The 5,766-nt window shown below is 35.5% G+C and overlaps 1 long non-coding RNA gene across 2 annotated transcripts; it reads right to left on the bottom strand.

The window, feature by feature from the left end:
• Window positions 1-887: 887 nt before the first annotated feature.
• Window positions 888-5,481, bottom strand: LOC139787244 (uncharacterized). Of its 2 annotated transcripts, XR_011722568.1 has the most exons (5): window positions 5,107-5,481; window positions 4,860-4,965; window positions 4,636-4,760; window positions 4,297-4,377; window positions 888-4,198 (listed from the first exon to the last, which is right to left on the bottom strand). It is a non-coding gene; the product is annotated as an uncharacterized lncRNA (long non-coding RNA). The 2 variants fall into 2 exon arrangements; XR_011722567.1 differs by having other exon boundaries at window positions 4,860-5,479.
• Between the last annotated feature and the right edge of the window lie 285 nt (window positions 5,482-5,766).

Raw genomic sequence — 5,766 nt, 5'->3', positions numbered from 1 at the left:
CCAATGGCTGCCGAGCCATAGTTACAATAGGCGGCCGATAAGTGGCGGCGGCGTCACTTGTGAAATGATTAATTTGTTAATTTTTCAATAAAAATGCAATAAATCATTAAAATAATGATGGAGCAATAAGGAGCAATCGTTCTATGCCGGATTTAATTGCATAGAGTTATTAGAAATATGTTTTGAGTGAAAGTTATAAATTTTACGTTTTTTTTAAATATCTTAAAAATAATAATTTTAAAAGGGGAGCAATTGTTGATTCTGAGGGAGCAATTAGGGAGCAATCGTATGAGCTATAGTTTATTAAAAATATGAACTTCCAGCGCCAACTTATTTCCGGTGATTTCAGCAGTGATGTCAGATGCTCGACGCTCGGTCAGCCGCGAGCCGGTGAGAATCGTGCTAGGCTTCTCGACGCTCACGCTCGCGCGCGCGCACCTAGGTCTTGTCGTACTTATTAATTACTTATGATATTTATTGATTTTATATATATATATAAAATAAATAAATAAATAAATAAATAAATATAATATATATAATATATAATATTAAAAAAAAATATATATATATATATATATATATGAAGCCGAGACCGAAGATTAATGAACAATACTATTGTTATTATATAATAATAAAGAAAACTTATTTTGTAATTTGAAAATAATTTCTTATTTTTTTATTAGCAAATCTTTAACTTTTCTAAAGTTGTTAGAAAATATGCGAATAATTTTAATGATTGTCAAATAATTTTCCTAGTTTATATGTATTACATAACAACTCATTGCGAAAAAACCCTGACTGAGATAATATTTTTTCGCAATAAATTCTTTACAGTAATATTCGGGGAAAGGGGGGATGTTAGATACGATTTGTATCAGCATCAAAAATTAAATCAATTTGCGATTTATTTAAGTAAATTTACTGTTCTAACGAAAAAACTGTGTTTCAAGACCGACAATTCGTTGGCGCGCAGTTTAGTTGGAAATAGTATTAGAAATTCACACGGAAATTATTTGCTACTTAGATCCTAGCTCGGACTTGATGGCGTTCTTATATTATATTAATTTAATGTCAAATATACAGTCTTAATAACTAATTTTTGAAGGAAATTTATAGTTTTTAGAGAAAGAAAATTCTCGAAATTATCGATGATTATACGTGATATAAAATTTGAATATTCCATTTGTTTTCAAACTTTGTGCGCTCGCCGCAGTGACTATTGTTAAAATGCAATGCATTCTGCGCTCGCCGCAGTGACTACTGTCAAAATGCATTCTGCGCTTAGCGCTGTTTATAATGTGCAAATAAAATATACGCTCGCTCATCTATCTGCATTAGTGTCATCTTGTGCACTGTGTTCATACAAGAATTCGTGCAAATGGAGTAAATTGCTACCCATATGTGCACATGGGTGCATTTATATCTTACCGTTTAGAGTACAAAATATCTATTCTCTAATGGGTAGATATGATTGCAACCCGTCTGTAATACACAGCAGCGTGTTTATAATCCAGTAAGTAAATTAATAGCAAATTGTTGCCAATTTGGCATTAAACTCACTTACAAAGAACTTTGCCCATTTTTATAAAGGTTTTAGGCCCCTCGCGTTTAGTAACGAGATTTAAAATGAAAGATTATTGTTGGAGAATCGAAATATTTCTATATAAACATAATCCTTTATTGTAAGTTAATACCGTTCAGAGATACACTCTTTGAAAAATTAGAAAAATGTACGAAATGGCTTTGTTTCATTCGATTTTTCGACATCCTAGGCACCTCCCTGTGATGACGGATAATAAACTATTTTAATATATCAATTGAAGTACTTTATACAAATAAATTTGTTACTACTGATCCAGCTAATTGCAAGTTTCTGGATGTGAGTCAGGGATATTCAAAATAATGGATTGTAACCATTACCACTATCACCACGGAGAAAAGTCCTGGATGCCGAGAAATCAAATGAAAGAATGCTATATAGTATATTTTTCTAATGTTTCAGAAAGTGTATCTCTAAACAATGTCGACTTAGAGGATTATGTCTGTAGAATATTCTGATCCTCTAACAATAATTTTTTATTTTAGCAAAGTCTCGTTGTTAGACGCGAGGGTTCTAAAATAGCAATTCAATTTATTACTCGATTAACTGGCGCAATATATACAAAAATGCACAACGTTTCGGCTCTATATTCGAGCCCTTTTCAAGTGCGAACTGAAACAGGAACAGCGAAAAAGAAAAACAATATAAATAAATCGAGACAATATTAAGTTAACGACGTTATTAAATATTGAGCAATACCTATCATCTATTGACTCGTCACATAATTAGTACAGATTCCTGAGTTCACGAGCATGTTCCCGCATGGCCCTAAAGGTCAGCTGTGGACCAATCTTAATTTGTAGCAACAATGATATATGAGGAGAGAAAGCGACGATCAAGAAAAACTTACGAATCTCATAATAGAATTTCGCGTATGACTAGTTCTTCGTTGCGACATGTTACATGTATGCGAGTACTTGGGAGACTGAGCGGACAAAGAAAGAAACAAGGTGTCCCGAGGTAGAAATATAAACAATCAAACTGACATGATGACACTGTCGTATATCGTATTTAAATTCTCCGTATCTTTTTTTAAATTGATCGTGTTCTTATTTTTCTTTATAAAGAACATTTCAGCGATCTCTCTCATTTTCAAGTGAGGTTCTTTGTGTAATATTTTCGGATCTGACCACTTAAAATTGTGGTCATTCTGTATCCGGTGCTTGCTTACGACAGAGAAATTGCTGTCATGTTTTTTAATATAGCTGAAATGTTCTTTCACTCTTGTCTCGAGATGTCTCTTCGTCTGCCCAATGTAAGACGCGTCGCAATTCTCACAATCAATTTTGTAAACCACATTAGTTTCCTTGTTAGTCGCTAATCTGTCCTTGCCCCTCCTGATGACAGCACTGAGTTTTTTCGGTATCTTATATACCACGTCACAGCGGACTCTCTCAAGAGTACCCCGTATGCCCGCGCTTAAGCCCTTCACATAAGGGATCACCACACATCTGCGTACATCAAACGTGCTGTCGCGTTCGGAATTAGTACTCAAGTCCCTTCTATTTTCTAATTGTCGCAATCTATTGTTAATATGCTTATTAACCTAAAATAGTTCTAAAATAGACAGGGTTTTTTGTGGCAAATCCAATTATTAATAAAGTGAAACGTGATATAAAATAATGTAAAATCTCATAAAGTGAGAGAATGTAAATGTAATGTTTTATTATAAAATAACAATAAATATTTTAAAATTGAAAAATCTTCCTATACTTATCTTCCCTATAATCATGTAATGGTCATCACCTGCGATGACGTTTAAAATTTCCAAAGAACTTTGTTCCCAATTGCAAATAACACTTAATATAATACTAAAAAGCAACGTACATTAAAATATGTTTAACGCATTACATTTGTTTTGCTTTTTCACTTAACTTTTGCATATACCCTACAATAGATTAGGCAGTAAAAATAATCAATAACTCAATAACATAAATGTTTTGTCGTTTATAGATCTTCACAAGTTCGAATTCCATTTCAACAATGACAAAATCTTTTCCTGTTCATATTTTTTATTGTTTCTATCGTATATCGACTGATATCTTTCGGGAGGTCGTATCTTAAAAACTGTCACTTTACAGGATTCGTAAATTTTTGTTTTGTTGATAAGCGACAAACAAGATAGTTTGCTTTACTTTCAAAAGTATAGTGATTTGGAATTAAAATACAGCTTTATTGTTTAATTTGATATTATTCGTGGAAAACAAACGCAAAAACGCAATTTTTATAGATACGACGTACTTTAAAATTGTAATCAAATAAACAAGTTACGACATATTTAGTTTTAAATAACATTTATTATTGTTATTTAAAAATAAATATGTCGTATCTTGTTCATTATTTGATTATAATTTTGAAGTGCAAATTTGTCGTATCTACAAATACGAGAAAATACGAGAAAATTTTGACAACTAATTCATTTTTGGTAATCTATTTCAAGATAGGATGTAGACATTTAGCTTCGGGGTTGCCTGACTAAGCGTTTAAGCAGAAAAACCGGAAATTGTGTAAAATCGACCTCGAATTGTGTAAGATACGACCTCACAGCTTCGCAGGATTCCCTCGCTGCTCCGATGTCACCTTCTGCGTCGTTATTTTCTGAAACATTCAAATGAACGATTCGATTAAGTAAAGACAGAAGAAATAGAAAATTTGTGACATAAATGACATAGTACGTGAAAATCAATTACACTCACCACCTTCTTTTAGGCTGCTCGGGATGTCCCTCGTGTTCCCTCGATGCGAAGCAACGTTGCTCCTTCCCGCGTGGATATTTTCTGTAACATAAAAATAATCGAATCGATTAAATAATTGTCACACGCATCGAACATCTTATTCGTTATTCAGATTAATATTATATTTTAAATTACTTCTTCGAAAAAAATCTTTACGTTAGAATCAACTTGAATCAAATTTTTCAAAATATTTCTTTTTACTAATTTAAATTTCGAAACACGATTTAATGTAACAACTGAATAAGCACAAACGAAAAAAGAGATTCTATATCTTTAGAAAAAATAAAAAGTAACATTTACCAGAAGTGTTGGTACGCCGATGCCCGATGCCTATCCTAGGCCTCCTTCTCCTCTCAGGCTGCTCGGAATGTCAGCTACGCAGGATTCCCTCGCTGCTCCGATGTCACCTTCTGCGTCGTTATTTTCTGAAACATTCAAATGAACGATTCGATTAAGTAAAGACAGAAGAGATAGAAAATTTTTGGACATAAGTGACATAGTACGTAAAAATCAATTAAACTCACCACTTTCTTTCATGCTGTTCCGGCCGCAAAATCCACCTCCACCTCTGGGTCAGATAGGAGTCTCGAGCCACATTGAGACTCGTGGCAATGCAGTTTGACTTCATCCCTTAAGCAAGAAAAATCAAGAAGCATTTCAGCTATATTGCATTAATTTTACAACGTTTTTGCAATATAGTCGAAATGTTTCTTGACTTTTCTCGCTTAATGGAAATGTAATTGCTGAAAGGAATTAAAAATTATTCCCTACCTGCGTTTTAACTAGGTCCTTTTTTTTTTTTTTATTTTACGTGGTGGAAATCTTCCATCACTGGAATCCCCACGACGTCCTGGAGGCAACCCGTCAGCAGTGGCAACCAGTCACGGTGGCTGTGCCACCGATCGGGGAGCACCACTGGTCGGGGAGTGCCTCCATTCTTCCGGGGTTTGAGTGACCAGTGACCCCCCTTTCGGGAGGAAGACTCCCCCTTCCCCGGGGCGGGGCGGGGGGAGTGCCGGATTCTGCAGAGAGCAGAACATTAAAGTTCCGCCATTTCCCCGCAGCCTACCGGCTAAAACCACCACGAGTGACCCTAACGCCGCGTGATGTCGCCGAAGGCAGACAGGAGGAGGATTTACTTTTTACACGCTCACTACTGGAGAAAAGCGTGATGTCGCCGAAGGCAGACAGGAGGAGGATTTACTTTTTACACGCTCACTACTGGAGAAAAGCGTGATGTCGCCGAAGGCAGACAGGAGGAGGATTTACTTTTTACACGCTCACTACTGGAGAAAAGCGTGATGTCGCCGAAGGCAGACAGGAGGAGGATTTACTTTTTACACGCTCACTACTGGAGAAAAGCGTGGTGTCGCCGAAGGCAGACAGGAGGAGGATTTACTTTTTACACGCTCACTACTGGAGAAAAGCGTG

This window comes from Temnothorax nylanderi, unplaced genomic scaffold (genome assembly GCF_030848795.1).
Source record: "Temnothorax nylanderi isolate EJ_2023f unplaced genomic scaffold, tnyl_v1.0 TNYL_tig1359_pilon, whole genome shotgun sequence".
NCBI lineage: Eukaryota > Metazoa > Arthropoda > Insecta > Hymenoptera > Formicidae > Temnothorax > Temnothorax nylanderi.
This window is presented reverse-complemented; position numbering and strand designations above follow the sequence as displayed.